At 43.4% G+C, this 9,869-nt stretch overlaps 1 long non-coding RNA gene across 1 annotated transcript; it reads left to right on the plus strand.

The window, feature by feature from the left end:
- Window positions 1-265: 265 nt before the first annotated feature.
- On the plus strand, window positions 266-6,667 carry LOC310670986. The gene is made up of 2 exons (XR_014507659.1): window positions 266-563; window positions 2,935-6,667. It is a non-coding gene; the product is annotated as an uncharacterized lncRNA (long non-coding RNA).
- Window positions 6,668-9,869: the final 3,202 nt, after the last annotated feature.

Below are 9,869 nucleotides of genomic sequence, written 5' to 3' on the forward strand. Positions count from 1 at the left end.
CTTCACAAAGAATTCCTGCCAAATGCTGATCAGGCAACAAAGATGAGAATGGGGTTTCTTTCAGGTAATTCACATTTGGCTCACTTAACACTATTATTTAGTGGGTTCACCCGATATGCAGAGTGTATAAGAGTATACACACTTTTTAATATATGCATGTGCACACACACACCATGTCTGCATACTACGCAATGCAGCAGTTGGCTCCCATTTCTGACCACACGCCAGCTTCATGGGATCCTGGGTGCCCCAGCACTCACAAAATTCCTCATGAAGGGGATGGGCACTCACAAATTTCAGCACCAGGGCCATGCACACTGCACGGCACTCACAGCCCCAGGCTCCTACCGTCGTGGGGCCAAGCTTTGCCAATGTAGCTGAGTCCCTAGTATTTATTGGGGTTTCCTGCCATCCAGCAACCTGCCTTGTAGCTGTGGCCTGTCATTCAAGTGCATGTAGAATCACACAGAGATGTATTGAATTATTACAACACTATTAACACTATTATTATTGTCCAGGTCTGGAAGGACTATGCCAGCGCATCCAACATCCCCTTTAATCCAGTTCCTGTCTCTCTGCTTGTAGGTAAAGGTAAAAATGGACCCCTAGATGGTTAAGTCCAGTCAAAGGCGGCTATAGAGTTGTGGCACATATCTCGCTTTCAGGCCAAGGGAGCCAGAGTTTGTCCACAGACAGCTTTCCGGGTCAGGTGGCCAGCATGACTAAACCACTTCTGGCACAATGGAACACCGTGACGGAAACCAGAGCGCATGGAAACGCCATTTACCTTCCAGCCACAATGGTACCCATTTATCTACTCGCACTGGTGTGCTTTCGAACTGCTAGGTTGGCAGGAGCTGGGACAGAGCAATGGGAGCTCACCCTGTCGTGCGGGTTTGAACCACCGACCATCTGATCGGCAAGCCCAGGAGGCTCAGTGGTTTAGACCACAGCACCACACATGCTTATATACACACTCTGCTTATATATGCCTCTGCTACTACATCCTCCAGACCATCAGCAACAAATATCTCTTTTGTGGCATTAAAAAAGAAAGAATGAAAACAAATGGCCTTTCAGAATGACTACTTATTGGACTTCCCAAAGACTGTGGCTTCCTCCACAATGGCATTTGTTCCACCACTTCCCCCCAGGGATACTCTGAATCAGAGCAAACATCAGTCAGGTTTTCTGACTGATGTTTGCTCTGATTCAGCAGCAAAAAGCAGGTTTTCCCAGGGTGGGGGACCTGTCCCTAGAAAGCATGGGGCAAGCAGAAAACCTCTCAGGCCCGTGCTTCCTAGGGGCGGAACAAGCAAACTGTGGACGAGCCCTGTATTAGGGGCTGAGATACAGGTGTATGTAAGTGATGACCTACATCATCCCACAAGGGGAGGCAGAGCTGAGGGGCCCAAAAATCAGAACAGGAACACACAAAAGCCACAAGTTATTTATTTATTTATTTATTTATTTATTTATTAAATTTATATCCTGAAAGGAGTCCAGGGCAACATGCAAGGTCCTACCCAAACAGGAAGCTTTTGTAGCACTTCCTGTCCAGGAGCAGCCAATAAACAGCTTGAGTGGGAGGTGTCTAGAACCTAAGAGTCTGCGGCCAGAAAAATGTTCCAAGGCTACGGTTATGATAGTTCAACTCATAGGAAGCTGCAAACGGGAGCAAAAGGTCCCTTTTTTTAGCAGTTCTCAACAGAGTTCCTGGTTTGTAGTATCTTTGCTGTCTGGTATAAAAGACCAGCCTGGCTTTTGTCCTATTCGCAAGAGTTTCCACCTATAGTGAATCTGCTATTATCACAAACTGCCCCTCAAGACTGAATAGCTTTCAGTCTTGCAGGATGTTACGGTTTTTGTTGTTTTTTACCCATCTCTCTCACCATGAAATCTGCGGGTCAAAGAGTTTTTTATGGATTGGATCTAGTGACAACTGGAAAGTAAGCAGCTCCATGTCCATTTTTACATAACCACAGGTAAGTTGTTTTCCTTTACAACATCAATAAAGCTATATACCAAACAGGAAGGGAGCTCAACTGAGTGAAAATAGTAAATCTGAATATCATATGGAAGAAGATTATAACAAGCTCAACATGGGTGCTGCATTATTACTCTCTTCACATTTGCTTACCATGATTACACTTGAGGCAAAGTCCTCTCTCACACACACACAAAACACAGGTGTTTATTTCTAGGCTACAGACATGAATTTTATTTTATTTTATTTATTTATTTACTAATTACATACCTGTCCTGTAACAAGACTTCTGTGGGTGGTTCACAAAACAATGTGCATGTGTGTGTGCGTGCGTGCGTGCCTGTATAAAATCAAAATCAAAAGATAGCATGAATATACAGTAGAAAACAGTAAAACATAACAATAAAAGACTTAATTTAAAGTAAATTCAAAACAATTTAAAACTCAATATAATTATTTCAAACAATGTGTATACAACAGCTGAGCGTTCATTTCTTTTTCTACCCCAGCGTTTGGCACAATAAACTAAAACCAACACTGTAAAATGAATGCACATACAAAAAACAAGCTGCTATTAAAATTAACATTTACAATCAAGTATCTAGGAGCAGAGGGACGCGGGTGGCGCTGTGGGTTAAACCACAGAGCCTAAGACTTGCCGATCAGAAGGTCGGTGGTTCAAATCCCCGCGATGGGGTGAGCTTCTGTTGCTCGGTCCCTGCTCCTGTCAACCTAGCAGTTCGAAAGCACGTCAAAGTGCAAGTAGATAAATAGGTACCGCTCCAGCAGGAAGGTAAACGGCATTTCGGTGCGCTGCTCTGGTTCGCCAGAAGCGGCTTAGTCATGCTGGCCACATGACCCGGAAGCTGTACGCCGGCTCCCTTGGCCAATAAAGCGAGATGAGCGCCGCAACCCCAGAGTCAGTCATGACTGGACCTAATGGTCAGGGGTCCCTTTACCTTTACCTATCTAGGAGCAGGACACTGTTTACCTGGTACCCAGTTATAAAATGTGGGTGTTGCCCCACACAGAAGTTCTTGTCTCCAATATTTGCTTGTGTACCTTCCAGAGGGTTGAGGCACCTTGGGTGCTGATGATCTCTGAAGACCAAAAAATTGTTTAGATGGACTTTACAGTGAAGCAGATGAAGGGAGCAGTTCCCACACCTGACCTAGACGCATTCACTGAACACGGATGCCTGAACAGGGCAAGAGTAGTTAGAAGAGGATGGAAGAAGCCGAAACAAATGTTAGCATCATGAGAGAATTAATACACTGCTGCTATGAATAAGTTTCTACTCTGGCTGAACAGAAACAAAAATGGGTGCTGCTGCCATAAGTATTCTGCTCCACATACATTTTTGGGGATCAGCATATTTCCCATAAGTACGGTAACTTGTCACATTCACTTTGATGACTCAAAAGCTATCCTGCCTTCCCACTGCGTCTTCTGCAAAGCCTCACCTTCTTATGTATCTCCATCTCACTGCACTTGGAATTTCTCCAAATGTCGAACGAGACATATGCCCCTCAGGATGCTAAATCTCTGAGGCTAAATTGTCAGAAAATCTTATGCCATTGTGTGGGAAATCATATGTTTGCCAACTACGTGAAGCAACATCCTCTTAATGGCTCTGAAGATTTAATTAAGTTGTGCCTGTTTAAAGAGACATCCTACTGTGTGCTTTTAAAGAAAAACACATTAATGTTGGTGGGGTTGGATTCCCCCCCCTCCTCCCTCAGTGACACCAAAGATCACCTGTAACCTGAGCTGACTCAGTTAAGTTTCCCAACAAGGAGAAAGGCCAGCAAACAAGGAGCAAAGAGATGGTGTCGGTTTCAGTGACAAAGTTCTGCATAGTTAGAAAAAGACAACTTGGAACATTTTCAAAACATAGGCAGATAAATGACTCCTATGAAAAGGAAGTGTGTAACTTGCTGTGACCTGTACACAATGCTTTCCCTCTTTGCTTTTCAAGATAGAATCCCCCTTTTTTTCCCCTCAACGAAAACAACTTCTTATGCCTACTATTAAGGACATTATTAGAAGCAGGTAAGCATTTTGTCTACATTTCAAAACAGCATGCCATAACAATCACAACATTTTGCTGGTGATAGGCTCAGTCCCAATAATGCAAAAAATCTAACATTTTTAGGGAACGTGCACAAGTAAAGCAAAGTTTTGAGGCAGGGAAATAGATTAATTTAATGCAGTTAATTTATTCAGTCAGTCAGTCAGTCACAGAGCGACTACTTCAATTTTAAGAATACAATACAATTTAAAAACAACAACACAAAATTTTATTGATATTTGGGAAATACTCTAATGTGGCAGGGTTTTTTTTAAAAAAAACTTTAAAAAATGAATGAGCCTTTGGATCTAGGTTTCCAGCTCTTTCTTGGCAAGCTCTTTTATAAACTTTTATCTGATTATCTAAATGCATTATCTAAATGCATTATCTAATATGTACATGCATTATCTTATGCACATGCATTTCTAAAAACTGCATTTCTGCTCCACCCCAAAGTAAACTATAAGACAGCCACACTATGTGGTAGCCTGTATACAAGATTGACCTATTTATAAGGTCTTCCCCTCACAAATAAGGAGGAATGATTGCATGAATAAAGCCATAATGGGAGGAACACATTAGGAGAGGAATTCAGCATCAGGCTAAGTCAATCGTTCCACCAGGGCAAGCATTTGGGCTTGCCAGATGGACCAATTCCCCTCTTCTCCCTCTGCACACTGTTTTGGGACTTCATCTGGCCTCCCAAGCCAAGGGGGATGCACACAGGGGAGAAGAAAAGCCCCACGGCACAAACAGAATTCCTTGTGCAGGACTCATTGGGTGAATCCCACCCTAGGTCTTCTTCTTCCCACACAACGATGGGAAGACCTAGCCCCACCTCCCTGGCAAATCCTTATGCTTTACCCTAACCCTTCCACACATTGTAGGATAAGCATTAGTGGCAAGGAGTCTACTCTACTCACTGCTGGCATGATCAGGGGTCTAAATTGAATGGAGAGCCTCCACTGTTACAGCAGATTCTTTGCTGTAGACATTGACCCTCTGATCAGTGGTGGGTTGAGGGTGGGGCAGGGCAGGGCAGAGCATGTAGACATGACAAATGGTGCCAGGCAAACCAGCATGTCATGGTATTCTAAGCACATAAGGGAAACCGTATAGAGCAACAATCACGTATTAATTACTTCCGGTGCAGTACACTCAGCCAACCCGATGTACCTCAGTGGAAGCCTACCAGGATGTGTTTGAACCAGGTCTCGGAAGCCTTTAAAAATGGAGTTTGGTGCCATCCCATGTGCCTGGCGTATCCAAATGTGTTACTCTCATTGTTCAGAGCAGGGTTTCATTGACTGACCAGTTCTTGCCAGTGTTTACCGTGGTACGGTAAGTTGTCCATATGCACTGAAAAACTGGAAATGTGATGTGTAGTGAGTTAATCTAAAGCATTTGTACTGCGCTCTCAAATTCAGTCTACCCCCCCCACACACACATTTTTACACTCCTTCAGGGTCATGAGAAACATGTTTTCCTCTAAGACATCCCCCCCTTTTTTACATTGAAGAAAGAGTATAAAGGCATCGAAACTACATTTTTCCTCACCAGCTTATCAGAGAACCATAAAATTATGCAAAAATTGCATATACCATTATCTGCAAGGATATATTTTTCATTAACTCTGACAGTGGCATACAAGCTCTAGTTCTGAGAAGTGTAGTGATATATCCATTGTCTTCTCTCTCGTTTTTTAAGGCTGGGAATGAACTGAAAACTTTTCTAAAAATCTGGTAAGCAATAAGTATAGTTTTCTAATACCATTAGATGCTGTTTTAAAGATCCCAGTTTTCAAGTGAATGCAGCACTTATAAAAAGTGTCATAGATTGACATCCTTTGAGCATGAAGTTTTCTGTTTATCTTCACTATAGAAACAGAATGTGTATGCTTACACTATATTGGTCTGCTAACACTTCAGCAAATCACTATCACAAGGCCACTAGAATGGCCTTGTGGTTTGACCTTTATTAACGTCCCTAAGCACACACATACACGCACACACACACAATTTAAGCCTGTAGGCCAGAGACACCATTGATCTGATCTGTGTCCGAAGACATCTTGTAAGTCCAAGGTCCATCCATCGATAACCCTTAGAAGCTGCTGTTTATGCACTGTTCCTAGCTTTGACACTATGCATGTACTTTGCAATTATTGAGCAGTTAGAAATCGTGCCTTATAACTGATATGAAACACAACATGCATTCACTGTTCGGAACATATACAATGAAATTTGGATAAGCATGGTTACAAGTTGCTCACCTGTATCTTATAATGAACTGCTGGCTAGAAATTTACAAATGAATTCCTAAGATGACAGGCAGAGTTTAAGTGGTGCTTGAATGCCATTTTTTAAAACGTTCAGATCCAGGTGTAACTTTCAAATGCACGCTAGCCTTTAAAATTGCAGGACCACAGGATTCAAAAATGCCCAAAGCCCATATAATATAATAATAATAATTATGTTTATATGTTTTCACCACCAGCAAGTGGAGCACTTAAAATAAAATAGAATAATGGCCATAGCACTTTATACTGGAATGACACGTGGGACCAATTACACTAAAATGTAAACCAACATAAAATCTATTTAAACCAATAAGAGGGGGAAAGCGAAAGAAAGGGAAAGATATACCAAAAAAACAAAAAACCCATCACCCCTAACACTGAGCTCCCTAAGGCATCTGGTGATTAAGAGTGTTTCAGGTTTCTGGATGTGAAGAGGGGAAAGCCAAGATAAGTTCATCAGGAGCAAAAGGCCACTCGCCCAGCTGCTCTTTTGTTCATGTGGCATGAAGGTTCAGCAGTTGACTGGACCAAGCGTTAGGCTGAGGCCTTGCACAACCCAGCCAATCAGAATGAAGCCTGGCATATATAAGGTGGCCTTATGTTCCTGACGAGCCACAGCAGAGAAAGAATCTCCTGGTACCAGACAAGAACAAACAGGCATGGCCCTGTGGCAGGCATAACTTGTCCAGCCCTTAGCAGAAGCATAAACATTGGTGGGAAGCACCATATACCTTTCAGGAACTCTCTTCGTATTTGCTGCCTTCCAAGGAGCTGCAGAACCCCTGTACACCATAGAATATTCAGGGTCATATTTTATGACCTGCATAGTCAACCTTTGCAGGGCTGCCTCACAAAAAATGGGCTATTAGAGCATGGCTGTTTCATTCTCCTCACGTTGGGAAGAGGGATTGATTGTTAAACCACTGGGAATTGTAGCTCTGTAAAGAAAATGAGGGTCTTCTAGCTTTCAGCACTCATAACTAACTAGGTAAAGGTAAAGGGACCCCTGACCATTAGGTCCAGTCATGGCCGACTCTGGGGTTGTGGCGCTCATCTCGCTTTACTGGCCGAGGGAGCCGGCGTTTGTCCGCAGACAGCTTCCGGGTCATGTAGCCAGCATGACTAAGCCGCTTCTGGCAAACTAGAGTAGCACACGGAAACGCCGTTTACCTTCCCGCCAGAGCGGTACCCATTTATCTACTTGCACTTTGACGTAAAGCTCCCAAAATTCTCTGGGGTACTCAATGACTGTTCAAAGTGGTATCGTAGTGCTTTAACTGTATGGTATGAATGTGGCCTCGGGTTCTTTACATGGCTCTTGAATTTTAGCCTGATGGCTTGCCTGCGTACTTGATGGGATAGCATCCACACATAAATTGAGACCAGGAAACATGGGGGGAGACATTATATGGGCCCTCCCCACAAGTCTCATCTGCCCAGTTCTCACAAGACACTGCTAAGACTTGTAACTTAGCAAATGCTTGCAAAATTCCTTCAAGAGTCATGGCAGTTCATCACAGCCCTGTGAGACCACTATGTCTTTCAAGACCTAAGGTGGACATAGCTCAGTGGTAGAGCATCAACCATGCGTGCAGAAGTTCCCTTGTTCAGTTGCCAGTGTCTGAAACCCTGGAAAACTGCTGTCAGTCAGGGTAGGCCAAGGCTGGGGAATCTGTGTCTCCAACTCCAGTGCTGTTGGACTCCAACTCCCATGAGCCCCAGCCAGCATGGCCAATGATCAGAGACAAAGAAAGCTACAGCTCAACAACATCTGAAGGGCCGCAGTCTCCTCATCCCTGGCATATATAATCCTGAGCTGGATGGATGGATGGTCTGACTCAGGATAAAGGTGCTCTTCATCCCTCTTCCTGTCTTATCTGCAATACCGAAAGGGTGCAAGCAACATGGGTGTATAGTGAGCCTCTGCTTTGGGTATTTAAATAGTTTTGGCCAGCCCTGATCTGAGTTCACATATTACTAAGATAATAACTAGATGCTTCATGAGCTGTGCGGCCAAAAATAACAGCCTGGCATCTCTTCCTCCTCCTCCTCCTCTCTCTCTCTGTTACTGCCTGATAAAACAGAGTGTGATGATGCCATGCTTCATGTTCTGTTTTATCAGGTAGTACCATGCCGTATAACATCTAGTTGTTCTCTTAGTCGTATGTGAAGCAGGTCCCAAATAGCACCAGGGCTGGAAATGGTCCAAGCACTTGGGCCATTGTGATTATCCGGGGGGAAGGGGCCATATCTGAACTACCGTGTCCATTTCTGCCTGTAAGTTATGGAAGCATTTGTATATGGATCTTTGATGTGCATTAAAGCCTTTTTTCCTAGACACTGTGTTATCCCTCATTAAAAAAATTCTGGGCTCCTGCAAATGTACTTGCAAGTGCATTGGCAGGAATAATTTCCACCTATGCAAAGAAGATGTCATTTAAGAGAACAAGTTCCCATTAAGGCAAAATCTCCTGTGTTGCTCCTGTCATTCTAGTTGAGGAGGAAAAGCTGGTGCCGTCTTCAACCAAGGAAAATGTTTTCTTGACTGTAACACTGAGCAGCACACAACAAAACCTGCTTATCTGGTGAGATGACAAGGGTATTGCCTCCCACGCAGTTCTGTCCAGGCATTTGATGCGCTTTTTTTCTCCATTATTTTAGTAGCCCGCAATTACATTCCTTGCCAGTCATAAGGATCAAACTGAGCTGTGTTCTTCGTTTCGTAAGGTGGGATAATCAGATGTGAGGTCTTGATGAGCTGAAGATCTTTTAGTCTATTCTCAGATTAATATGGTAATAATCATGGGATGTGAACCTGAACAGAATCGTATTATCTCCCACGAATGCAGATTGCTTTAAGTTAGATTGTTAAGAGATTTGTCATCAACTTTTCTTTCAGCCACCTGCAAGCTCTCTAGAGTTGTGTCTGCTTTATTACACAACCTTGCATCAGTACTCACAGATCCCCTGGCTAGGGAGGCAAAATTTGATTGCAGAATGTATCCATCTCCCAGCATCCATAACTTCCCTTTCCATTGTCATTTCTAAGGAAAGTGTTACCACAGGGCTCCCAAGCCTACCGGTTTGTTTATTCCTTCCTAATGGGTCACTCAAACAACACGTCTGGTGAAGAGTTGATTTTCAATTTTGAATGAAATAAGGATTGTGGACCAGGTTGTCAAACGAAAGCAAAGCAGGTGACACAACCGAGAGCCAGAGTAACAGGCTCTTCATCTTTTGCTATTTGCTTCTATTTGCAACTCTTGCTACCTTCATTTTTAAAAGAACTAATTCTATGGGATCTCCAAAGGCATGATGTAATCTTAAGTAGCAAGTGCTGACTCCTTTGCACAGTATCCTCCTGTGAAGATTCAGCAGGACCAAGTCCTTGATGGATCTGACAGATTTTGATTGTCTTCATGCCGATAAGAAAATGCATGCCCAGATGCATTAAAAGGGAGGGAGTCGCACAAAAGATGGACCCCTGTAGGATGCTGCACAAATGCTGCAGG

The sequence above is a fragment of the Podarcis tiliguerta genome (assembly GCF_965153285.1).
Source record: "Podarcis tiliguerta genome assembly, chromosome: 1".
Lineage (NCBI taxonomy): Eukaryota > Metazoa > Chordata > Lepidosauria > Squamata > Lacertidae > Podarcis > Podarcis tiliguerta.